Below are 13129 nucleotides of genomic sequence, written 5' to 3'. Positions count from 1 at the left end.
GTATCCTGCCGACGGAGAATCGAGCCCAAGACATTTTCTAAATAAGACAGACACGAGATGAATTTTTTTCTCTCAGAGGGCCGGGAGTTTTTGGAATTCTCTTCCTAAGAAGGCGATGGAAACAGGGGCCTTTGAATATATTTAAGGCAAAGGTAGACAGATTATTGATAAGCAAGGAGGTGAAAGGTTATCAGGTGTAAGCCGGAATGTGGAATTGATGTTACAATCAGAACGGCCATGATCTTATTGAATGGTGGAGCAGGCTCGAGGGGCCTACACCTTCTCTTACTTTGTATGGTCGTAACTGTGCCAATTGTGTAATAAAAAATGAGGGACTAAAATCATAACAGCACAGTAGGAGAGCAGTCAGCCCTATTCAATTAGACAAACTCTTTCCCTGAAACCTTACAATGTTTTCCTTTCTACATATTTATCCAACTGTCTCTATCCAGTTTTATTTTTGAACCTGCTTCCTGCACCATTCTCGGCCCTGCACTCCAGACCATAAGAGCTCATTGAAAACAAGAAAAAACAAAATCTCATCTCCCCGTGGTTGTTTTGTCAATTATCTTCAATCTGTGTTCTCTGGTTATTGATTTAAAGGAGAACAAATTAGAAATACCACAGACATTTCAACATTGCAGTGAGACATTCAGGAAAGTTCATATTATCTTCAATGAAAGGGTTAGCTCTGCACTCACGTAGATGCTGCCATCGTTTATGCTCATTGTTGTCACTATTAGAACATAGAACATAGAACAGTACAGCACATTTGGTATTTATTGTTAAGCAAAGACAGCAGGACATTAAGATTTAAAATGCAATTTCTGGCAGGACATTAGGGCAGGCATTCTATCGATGTTTACTATTTTTCATTTTAATGACGACAGCAAAGCTGATTTATTTATTTTTGTTGAAGCATTAGATAATTGGTAATATTATTTATTACCTTAGAATCAGATTCTGTTTTCGCTGTTAGAACAATAATAATCTTAAGGTAATGGTCCTTGCTATAACTGTGCTTGATATAATGCACATTATCTCACTAATAGAAAAGAAACATTTAAAACACCTTCTGATATACCACAGTCTTACAACATGCCCTTAGTGTGTTTTTGCTCCAATGGAGTACTAAATTAATAGAATTCTGTCATGTAAGGATTCTCATACAGAAACATGATAACCAATAAATATGCATATGTAATGCCCCTACTCCTTAATGCATCCGTCCCCATCATATTTTATAATGTGCATTGACCTTACTAATAATTCTCACTATTCGTGAACCTGAGGTTGGATTAACTCAATACAATATGCTTCTCTCAAGCATTTTCTCATTGTACAACCTCAGGGGTGCAGTGCTTTGTAACCCAAATATGATATAAATCAGATTGCTTAGTACTTAGGATAGCCCAACGATAAACCTGTTACCGATTTACCATATTTTATTATGTGGTAATCAAAAACTATATGCCCACCTCATAGCGTTCAGAAGAGTAAAGTGTTTCAGCCAGAGGGAAGAATGCCTTGAGCAACTGTAGCATTTACTCACAAGCTAACCCGAGAGAAACATTAGCAGAGACCTGGGAGCAGTTGCTCACCTCTTGACTGGAAGATGGCGCACAGCAACAGGGAACCCAAGACAAGGGAAGAGGAATCTCCAAAATCAAAAAAGTGTCATTTTATTTTGATTTTGCCTTCCGTCTGATGTGTCATTATGAAACCGATGGGGAAATAAGCAATCCTAGATAAATAATAGGAAAATAAATATATTTACTTTAAGAATCAGCTCTGAAAAACACATTTTACAAATCCACCAAAAAAGGTAACTGAATTAATGGGGTGGAATTCATCTTTTCTCAAGAGCAATCTATCCACCAAATAGGCAATGCAATTTAAAAATAAATCAACAAATAGTAGTCTTGATCCTAATATTAATTTTAGTCAGGAGGTTCCTCTAAGTAGGTCTCTTCTCAGGCATTGATGTCTATGTTGCATTTCTTGAACAGCCTTCATGGTATCTTTCAAACGTTTCCTTTATCCTCTTGTTTGGGAGTCTTCCTTGAGCTGGGCACAGAAGATTTGCTTTGACAGTCGGGACTCTGACAGCCTAAACATATGGGCGGCCCAGCGAAGTTGGTCTTGGATGATCACGGCCTCGGTGCTGTTGCTCTTGACTTCTTCAAGGGCGCTCAAGGACACCCGACAGTAAGAGAAGACCTGGAAAAGGAGCCTGAGAGAGGAATACAGTGATCTAGAGTCCAAGGACCAATCCCACCTCCCGGAAACACCTGCCCAATGTGCAGTCAAAAAAGCGGCTCTAGGATTGGGCCCTTCAGCCATGCAAGAACCCACAGAACCTATGACCAGTAACATGAAGTTTCTTAGATGGACAATCATATTCATTAGTGAGTGATCGCTGAAAAAGAACAGGTATTAATTTTAGTACCTCAGGTTAAATGCATGCTCAATTTGGACAAAGCATATCAAAAAACCCAACTGCATCTTTGATTTACTGGATTGGTCCCGAGGTTGAGAAAGTTGTCTTATGGTAAGAGGCTGAGTCATTTTGGCCTATATTCACTGAAGTTTGGCAGAACGAGAAGTGATTGTTAACAGAATCCAAATCTGGTGAAGCAGAAACAAAGGCATAGCGCTTTTATTTATTGATAGTTTGTTGACTTTGTTCAGTCTCATAGCTCTCTTCCCATATTCACAGTGTCCCAGCTGTCCCCTATTTAGATGTGCTCAATGTATTTAATTGAACGATGCCTTTCATCTATGTATTCTAACAATATAGCTAACATGTCAGTAACAGTGATCTCATTGTGATGTGCACGACTCTGAGGGGGCTGGTTAGGATAGACATTGAGAGGTTGTTTTCTCTGGCTGAGAGTCTAGAACACAGAGAGACAGTCTCTGAATAAGGGGCCAATTGTTAGGACTGAGATGCAGATACATTTCTTCACACTCAAAGTTGTGAACCTTGGAAATGATCTTGACCATTGGTCAATGCTCCATCGTTGAGTATATTCAAGGCTGGGATGGATAGATCTTTGATTTTGCAGGTAATCAAGGGATATGGCAAGCAGGCACGAAAGTGGACTTGGGCAGTAGATCAGCCACAATCTTATTGAATGGCAGAGCAAGCTTAAGGGGCTGAATAGTCCACTTCAGCACTTACTTACTTGTTATGCTCTTATGTTTGTCAGCAATAAGGAACATGATGGCACACAGCATGATTTGATTCTTTAAATAAGAGGGATGCTTTTAGAAGAGCAGATTTCTAGCAGGGACTCTTGCTTCCTGGACATGTGTATTAGAAAACGGCATTAAATCCTTTAACAACCCTTCCGTTACGTTAATTTTAATAGATGGAAAATCAATGGGAGGGAGCTTGAAAATTTCTGACGTGTGCTTCTGGCAAACCAAATTCCCTGCTGATGGCTCTCACTCGTGACTTCAGCCCCAGGGAATTTTTAAAAAGCAGGAAAGGGATTGACTTGATCATTAATTCTAGTACAACATCCCCTGACCTTGAGAAGGTTTCTTGAAGCAATGCCTCTTCCTGATGTACTGTTAGTAAGAAAGCACTGGGCTATTTAATAACCCTATAAATATTTACAGCCTTTCGAAAACCTTGATATATTTATTTTATGTTCTTTCCGCACTTCTATTGAATGTAAAATGAGGAAAGATAGGATTAGTTGGCCAAGGACGGTATATGGCACAAATAAATCAACCGTTTTACTCTTTGCACTACACCCTGCAGGAGATAAAAGATGCCTGAAGAATAATAAAGAAGTTTTGGAGCTCTGTTTCGATCGTATCCTGACACCTGTGGTTGATGCGTTGACATTGTGTTTTCTCACTGTGAAGTCGTTTGGGTATTTTAATAATTTGTAAGTGCAGGTGCTCTGCAGCCTTTGCCGACCAGCTGACATATTGAAATGAGATGATGGTTCTCGTCTGGGCCTCCCTCCACTGCTTGTGCCTATGATTGGACCAATCCATCAAGCCCATCTTCCGTAGGCTCGCAAATAACTTAGACAAGAGCTCATTAACATTCATGATTTTATGGACATAAGAATTCTCAGTAGATTGCCAAGTCTAATTATCTGCTGACATTTATTGAAAGCTTTGATTAGTGCACATTGTAATGAATAGAAAGCATGTGGTAGATGACAGGAAAAGGAGGCCAAGTTGCACACTGTTGTCTTTGTAAGACATTGTCACAGAATGAGTGCAGGAGACTTCATCAGTAGTTGCTATTGTCTTGATGCAACTCAGACGGCAAATGAATAAAAGGCAGAAATTATTCACTCTTATCTCATCATTTTAACTTTGTCTTGGTAATTGTAAAAATGGTCAAAATAATCGTCCCATAACCGGTGCCTGAAGCTGTTGTGGAGAATTGTATCATGAACTAATGAACAAAGATTTTCATTTGTTTCATATCTGCATATTACGATTAAAACACTAACTACTTTAATTAACCAGGGAGGCTGCATCTGTGGCTAATAATTGTCAATTGAATGTATCCAATGTTTTGTAAGCTCCCTAGGATGAGCTCTGAATTGCATTCTGAGCCTGAGGTGCTTTGAGGCAGTAGTGGTTAGCATTGCTGCCTCACAGCACCAGGGACCCAGGATCAATTCCGACCTTGGGTGACTGTATGGAGTTTGCATGTTCTCCCGTGTCTGAGTGGGTTTCCTCTGGGTGCCATAGTTTCCTCTTACAGTCTAAAGATGTGCAGGTTAGGTGGATTGGCATTGCTACAATTGCCTCTTTGTGTCCAAAGGTGTGTAGATTAGGTTAAGGGGTTGTTGGGAGGCGACGGAGAATTGGGCTTGGGTGGAGTGCACCTTCGGAAGGTCGGTGCAGACTCTATGGGCCGAATGGTCTCCTTCTTCATTGCAGGGACTCCATGTTAACTGTGCTCAAGAATCAGATTTTTATTCAGACAAAATACCATTGTTTCCCCAAACCTCATGTATTGTTGCTTTAATGCCATACATATTCTGTGGGGCCTTTCTTAAAATGTTAATTCATTTTGCAATGGCATGATACCATCTTTGCAATAGTGCTTCCAAATGGAAATGAGGAAAGCATGACTAACAAGGGCGCGATTTAATGGGAAAAATCAGAGTACCGTTTTGGGTGCGAATAGCAGCCAGTGTCAAATATCAAACGGGACTTTTTTTTGGTTTTGGCCAGTGTCTCTCCGCCGAGGCTGTACTTACCATCATGAAAAGATCAGGGCCCCATTTTTAAATGCATCCCTGATCTTGTGGCCCCACCGCAGCCTCTGCCTCCCCCCCAAGCCCCAACTTACTTGTTAGGGATCTTTGACCCCCCCCCCCCCCACCCCCCGCTCGTGCCACCTGATAATGGCAGGGTACCCCTAGGCCCGATCCATAGCACAGGCAACCTGGCATGAGGCACCTTGGCACCCTGGCATTGCCATTTGGGCACCCTGGCATCATCAGGGTGGCACTGCCAGAGTGCCCAGGTGGCACTGACTGGGTGGATGTGCCAATGTGCCAGGCTGGCGGTGCCACGGTGCCCGGATGGTAGAAGGAGAGCCTGGGTACCACCCTACCCAGAGCCTGGCAACCCAGGAGCCTCCAATGACATGGGAGACTCCCCCAGGTACACCTGGTCCTTGTTTGTATGGACCAGTGCTAAACGGCGCCATTGTGAGGGCTCCCAGCGCAAGGGTTGGTTCCCGGGCCTTGGTAGAATTCAGTGCAGACAAATTTAAGTGAGGCTAACTGCTCACTTAAATATGTAAACTTGGATCCCGCCCAGCGAGGGCGGGAACCAGATCGTGTCTCGCGGTAGATCTCGTGAGGTGTTCCAAGCGTCGCAAATCTTGTGGGAGGCATCGCGTAAGATTTAATGGCTTTGCTGTGTCATCGGGCTGGGCATAACGAGGCTGTTCGATGATGCCCAAGGTCTTTAAATAAAGTTTTTTCCTGCACTTCACCTGAATGCATGAAACAGTAAGTCATATGGTGTGTCATGCTCACTCAACATGGACTTAAGAAATTTAAGCTCAAAATGAATACTTCAGCTGAAAACAAAATGGAGTTGAAAGATCTGGTGACTTATTTCTGTCAATACGAAGAAACTACATGACCCCATAGGTAACCTTCATGTTCGGACAAGTCTTGACAAAGTCTTTAAAATGCAAATTGCCTTTCTGGAGATATCTTTGAGAATCATTAAAATGCAAAAGATCCTTCCTGTGTTTGATGGCTGATCTTCTACAAATAATTAAAGAAAACAGTTTTACAATATTGTTTGTAGACTTTTCAACTTCAGAGTTGAAATCCAGTGAATGGATGTGAAAAAGAAAATCTTATTTAATTATAATAGTATGTAGATGAGCAACATTCGGACCCTATTGTTTAATGGCCCAGCTATCAGAACCCGTCAGGTGACCAGAACATCTTATTCGATTTTCTTCACAAATGGGTTCTCATAGCTAGGGCCATTAAACAAATGGATCCGGATGTTACTCATTCACACACCATTATAGAATCATAGTAATTGCAATGCTGAAGGAGGCCATTCGGCCCATCGAGTATGCACCGGCCCTGAGAAAGAGCACCCTACCCAAGTCCACACCTCCACCCTATCCCCGTAACCCAATAACCCCACTTAACCTTTTTGGACACTAAGGGCAATTTAGCATGGCCAACCCACCTAACCCGCACACCTTTGGGCTGTGGGAGGAAACCGGAGCACCCTGAGGAAAGGCACTCACACATGGGGAGAACGTGCAGACTCTGTACAGATAGTGACCCAAGCCGGGAATCTAACCTGGGACCCTGGAACTGTGAAGCAACTGTGCTAACCGCTATGCTACCGTGCTGCCCCAATTATGATAAAGTAGGGCCTGCATTTTCAAGACAGCCACAACCCTGCCAACTCCAGCAGTCCCTGTGCCACATTATCGATTGGCATGAGGAACGACTTTCGCCCCCTCACTCAGAAGGAAGTACCGCCTCGGAGAGTTTCCGGCCAATCAGATTGGCCTGAAATTCTCCAGTACTTCCAGGAACAGCACTGCAGTGGCCGGAAGCGGCACTGCAGGGAGATGTCTGGTACTCAGTACCGGGAACTGGAGGACAGCTAAGTGGCGAGGATCCCAGTGACTGGAGGGTAGGGAATGCATTGGGAGTCGCAAATGGGGGCGATCAAGGTTTTGTGAGATAGGCTGGAGGGAGAGACATAATTGGGCCTTAAAGTGAGGGCACCCACAGGCAGAAGGAAGTTTCTGATGGACTTCCCATTCCCACCAGAGATCAAACTCTGTTCACTGATGCATTGCCCCCGAGCTGTCATCTGATTGTCAGTCTAAGCATTGAGGCTGAGTGGGAAAAGGGCCTTAAGTGGCCATTAAGGGCTTTAATTGGGGCAAAGGCAGGCTACCCTGCTGTGCCCTGTCCGCACCACCATAAAATCACCACCAGGTCTGGCTATCGGGCTCCCAATGGGAATCCCTTCCATGTAATTTCATGCGACCCCCCCCCCCCCCCCCCACCCACCCCCCCCCCCCCCCCCACCCCCACCCCAGAACCCACCAGAAGGGGAGTATAAAATTCTGACCTATATTTCTGATAAGGAGATTTAATAAGGCACATTTTTGGATCAGAGGGGTGAAATATCTAGACCAACGAAGAAACAAGACCCCACCAAGATCCACGTTAGGCAGAGATTCAAGTTAACATTGACCTCTCTGCCTGAGTAACCAGATCAAGATTTCACTTCAGGGCTTCAATATTGCATCCTGACTGGAGTTGAACAAGGGAATAATGCTACTGCAAACAATAACCAACGACAAATCTGCCTCACTAAAACCTCAAAACGCTTCCGTTCACTGGACCAAACAGATTACTGGCCTGCATCATTTCAAGACTTTACCCTGGGGAAAAGCAGATGTGACAAAAAAACTCTCCAACTCTTAAGACTTAAGTGCATGGCACCTTTTGTAATCACGAGTGTGTGTCTGTGTGTGGGGCTGTGGTTGCACATTTCTATTGGGGGTGTTGAATAATAAACATTTAACTTTTTTTTTAAATTACAAGAAAACCTGCCATTTATCTCTCCTGACAATCACTACACTCAGGTTAAGACACTTCTGAAAAAATGCCATCAGTTGAGAAGTGGGAAAGAAAGGGAAACCACTTCCTTTGCCTGTAACAAATGGCACAGGAACTGCTTATCCAAGGTGCCCATTTTGTATTGAACCACTCAGGAAGCCATCGGGGTGGAGATCCTGCTGGCAATCTTAAGGAGCAAAAAAAAATCTAATCAGTTTTCCTGGCAGCCAAGGGGGACTACACTTCCAAGATCCTTCTTTCCTTAGTAGCCTAAAGGGAGTTACTTCTTGATGTTGACTGTTTTCCTGCCAATTTAACCAACACATTAATTCCCTGGTGTTTTAAAGAATTTTTCTCCAGTTGTGCGCAGTTGCTTGTTTGGTTTTCCAGCTTTGGATTGAAGCCATCTGAATTTTGCAATATTGAATTACGAACCCTGAACCGACCCAAATCCTGTTCTATTTCTGAGCCTTAAAGCAACAATTTTTCACATCTACACGGTATGATCTTAAATTTTATTACATGGTGGCAATGGTTTAAATGTGATCCTGTTAGGAGAGTTCTATACTTTTTGTACCACAGCTTGATAACTATGCTTTTTATCAGTTACAATGCAGAGTATTAGAAGCCAGATTAAACATGGGCGAGATTCTCCGCAAATGTAGAGAATCGTAAAGGCTGCCGTGGGACAGGCCGTGACCCACGGCAGCCTTCACGCCCACTTCTGAGGCCGATTCTCCCCCCCGGGCGGGACTAGGAGCGCGGCCCCGTGCGTCACGGCCGTACATCAAGCGTCACGCTGGCATGCGCAGTTGGCGTCTTTTTCCTCAGCCGCCCCGCAAGACGTGGCGGCTTGATCTTGCGGGGCGGCGGAGGGAAAAGAGTGCGTCCGTTATGGACGCACAGACCCGCGATCGGTGGACACCGATCGCGGGCCTATGCCCCCGTTGGCCCGGCTGTGGTACTGCCGTGCCAATCGGGCCCCCAGATGCCCCAAACGGGCATCTGGCGCCCGTTTCACGACGGCAGCGAGCAGGTGCGTTTGCTGCCGTGTTGAAACGGGCGTGAAGGCCCAGCCGCTCGGCCCATCAGCTTCGGAGAATCGGCGATTCGTGGTGTGGGTCGGGCGTGGGGGGGCGAATAGCGGGAGGGCGTGAAAAATGTTGGGAGGCCCTCCCGCTATTCTCCCACCCGGCGTGGGGGGCAGAGAATCGCGCCCATGAGTTTGTAATACTATTCTGCATTATAACTGATAAGAAGCTGGAGTCGGTGTGTGAAAATGATGTCTGCCAATTGGACAAGGGCTTTGAATTCAACTAATCTCTGCTTTTCACCTTGTATTCCATGCATCCAGTTCAGATGATGGCCTCGTAGTAACTTTCAATGCAGCGTGTCCATTTCTCTGGTGGTCCAGTGACTATTCCATTGGGAGATGAGGGCGGGCTTCCCCTCAGCAGTGCGTTGTTCACTGGCGGTGGCATTCTCTCTTCCTGCCTCTTGTCAATGGGAATTCCCATTCAGGCCATCTAACACAGCCAGGAAACCTGCGGGCGGGGGTGCGCTGCCAGTGGGAAAAGAGAATTCCAACAGCCAGAGTATTCCAGCTCAGATTTTCAAACAATTTGCTGTGGTGGGGAGCAGCATCTATTCCAAGATAAAATCCTAACTGATCAGAAGCAAAAAAATCCAGTTCTGTACTTAAGGAGGTGTGAAATGAGGAAGGAGGAATGAGTCCATTTCCTTTGTCAGCCTTGGCTCAGTGGTAGCATTCAAGCTTCCAGGTCAGACGTTTTGGATATTAGCAGTCCCCCATGGCCAACTAGGAAGCTGGATGATAGTAAAATGCCAGGGGGCGTTCAGGACTGCGTGGGTGTTGTGTCACCCGACTCGCTCCACCCACCACAACCTGGACCTTGCCCTCACTTGGCGAGATCTAAGTCTGCATATTTAAATTAATTTGTGGCTCATTTAAGTATCCAGATGCCAGAGTCACCTGATGCCCTGGATTCAACGGGCGTGCCTGTGAGTCCTCACCAGGGTGCCGGTAACTACTGGTCCACATAAGGATGGGCCAGGCATAACGGCACCTCGGGGGGTCTTCCAGGATGGTGCCCAGGTGTCAGGTTGGCATTGTCAGGGGTCAGATCTGGGAGGTCTTGCCAATCAGAGGGAGGATGAGGTGGGGCTCCCAGAGGCCTCCTCAAGGTTGGGGGGCTGTGAGGGTGGGGGGTCAGTAAAGCGGCAGGGGGAGGGGCAGGTGCCCTGAAAGGGAAATGAAGGAACGGGGCAGAATCGCGTTCAGCGATCTGCCGGAGAATCCCCGTTTGCATCGAAATCGGGGGCAGTGCCGTTTTTGCCATGCTCCGCCCCCTCAAAAATGGCGAACTCTAAGAGTACGCCACATGCCGTCGGGTCGGCCTCAGGACGTGACCTGAGGCCTTCCCCCGATGCTGTGCCGCTGATGGGCCGAGTTCCCGATGGCGCGGAACAGTTAAGCTATTTTTTTGCATCGACCCCGCATGGCGGCTTTAGACTGTGTCCAGCTGTGGGACTGTCCAGGAGCCATGACGGTTACCGGGGGTCATTATTTGGCAGGCCGGATCTGCGCACGGCTGGCGCCATGTTTCCCGGCATGGCTGCAAGCTCCCAACGGTCCCGGAATCAGTGCAGCTGTCGCAACGCTTTTTTCAGCTCGCCAGCAGGAAATCGCTCTTAAGTGAAGCCTCAGTGGGCTGAATCGCGCCCAAGATGTTAAACCAAGACCCCACCTGGCCCCGCAATTGGATGTAAAAGATACTTGAAGAGCAGGGAAGTTATTCCAGCCAACGATTATTGCTAACCAATGTCACTAAAACAAATAACCATGTAAATTATCTCACAAGTTCTTTGTTAAGTGTATACAATTTGCCTTTTCAACTTCAGAAGAAAAACATCAACCAAAACCAGAAACATTCTCTGTCAACGTGCAAGGCTGTTAATAGCACGCAAATAAATCTGGATAATTTCAACAGTTGTTGAATCCTAACCCAGCCCCCTTATCCAACACAAGCCCTTGATAAAGGCCAGGCTATGCATTTGACATGAGGCTCTCTCTGCCATGCGTAAAATAGCAACGGGAGCAGAATGACATCCTTAAGTGGCCATTAATTGCCCACTTAAAAGCCTCAATAGGTCGAAGGATGGTGGGGCTGCCGGAAATCTTTCCCACCCACGTTAAAATGAGAGACAGGTAAAGGGTGGGCGGGAAACACACATGCTGCTTCTTACAAGCCTCCCGGCCTTCAAACAGGTCAGCAAGGGACCATAAAACCATGGACATGCAAAGAATATTACAAATTGGAACATCAGTAGGAAATATTTGCTATGATTTTGTTTTCTTTTTATAAATTTAAAGTGCCCAATTATTTTTTTCAAATTAAGGGGAAATTTAGCGTGGCCAATCCACCTGCTTGCACACCTTTGGGTTGTGGGGGTGAGACCCAGGCAGAAATGGGATAATGTGTAAACTCCACACAGACAGTGACCCGGGGCCAGGATCAAACCCGGATCCACGGCGCCATGAAGCAGCAGTGCAAACCACTGTGCTACCCAGCTATGATTTTTTTTCAAGCTGTTATCCCTTAAAAATTATGATATGATTATTTTTGCCATGATCAGGAATGGGAAATGGATAATAAACTAGTCAATCGGATATCATACAAAACACGAAAACTATGAATCGAGGTTACTGAGAGGTTTTTTAAAAATATGCAATACTACTGTCCTCCCACTAGATGTCACTGGCAGAATCATCCCATACATGAGAAAGCAAATTAGATATAATGGGTGGCAAGCTATCATTACTTCTCTAACAATTGTCCTTCATTGGCTTCTTGAATCAAAACTTGGGTCTCCTGAACACTCAGATGTTCACTCAGATGTGCTCAGAGGGGTTGGTTTCCACAGGATTTCTTCCCATCAAACTGGCACAAGATTCACTGAAACCATTCCAGCATTTCTCCAGGGTTTCTGTAGCTCTTCGAAGGTGCAATGAATAATGAGAAAAGCTTCTGTGGAAATTTAACCCCTAGTTCCTGAATCTTCGATTGAATAGTGCAAGTGATGGATGGAATTGTGTGGACTTATTCGCAGGATTAACATTGGGGTTAATTTTAACCTCTTGCAGGTTGGGAACCCAGGTGGGAACTGGGCCATAGTATTAGCATTCCACCTCAGGGCTCCCGACCAATCGAGGAGGGTAAGCAGGATGATGTATCCATTTTGTCAAAGATAAAATAAAGTCGCCATAGTTCCAGATGACCATAGGCTGCTTTCCTCTTTGATGTGGAGAGTTGACTGGTGGTGGTTTGACCTGAGGATCACCACACCTCAGGCAAGGGGCAAGGTTGAGAAGGTAGGACCTTCAGCCTGTACGGTATCTGAACCCGTGCTGTTGGCCTCGATTTGTATCCCAAACCAAGTTGCTAGCAGATGTAGAAATAAGTATCCTGCCTCGGAATTCTGAGATTGAGGATTACATTTCTCGTTCTTTAAGTGCCTTACTTACTGAACCAAAAGATCTAATGGGGTTTCCTGCTCACCTTTAAACCCACCACAGTGAAACCCAGAAGAGGTTGGGATACCCCCCCCCCCCACACACACACACGCAGACGTATCTCCCCTTGCCTGGGGATGTTCACTTCCCCTAGTGTTTTGAATCTAAAAAGGTTAAGATATTGAATATAAAACTCAAATAATATCAGAAATGCTTAATAGCCGATGCTGATCAGCAGACTACCCAGTGTCTCTTGTGTGTCAAGAGTATTTTGTATTTAAATATGTTGCACAATGAACTTATGTTTGATACCCAAGAAGAATTCTTACAACACCAGGTTAAAGTCCAATCGGTTTATTTGGAATCACTAGCTTTTGGAGCGTCGCCCCTTCATCAGGAGACAAAAGGCTTGCATTGGAAGTATCATCTTGCATCATTGGCTTTGTCTATATATGCTGTGTTTGTGTAACCTACCTCTTCACTC

At 45.2% G+C, this 13129-nt stretch overlaps 1 protein-coding gene across 3 annotated transcripts in view; it reads left to right on the top strand.

The window, feature by feature from the left end:
- epha4b (eph receptor A4b) overlaps positions 1–13129 on the top strand; it is a 480535-nt gene that overhangs the window by 450169 nt on the left and 17237 nt on the right. The gene's annotated exons all lie outside the window — the stretch shown is intronic.

Source organism: Scyliorhinus canicula, chromosome 13, assembly GCF_902713615.1.
Source record: "Scyliorhinus canicula chromosome 13, sScyCan1.1, whole genome shotgun sequence".
In the NCBI taxonomy this organism is placed as follows: Eukaryota; Metazoa; Chordata; class Chondrichthyes; order Carcharhiniformes; family Scyliorhinidae; genus Scyliorhinus; species Scyliorhinus canicula.
Note: the sequence above shows the minus strand (reverse complement) of the source record. Positions and strands in the feature narration are given on the sequence as shown.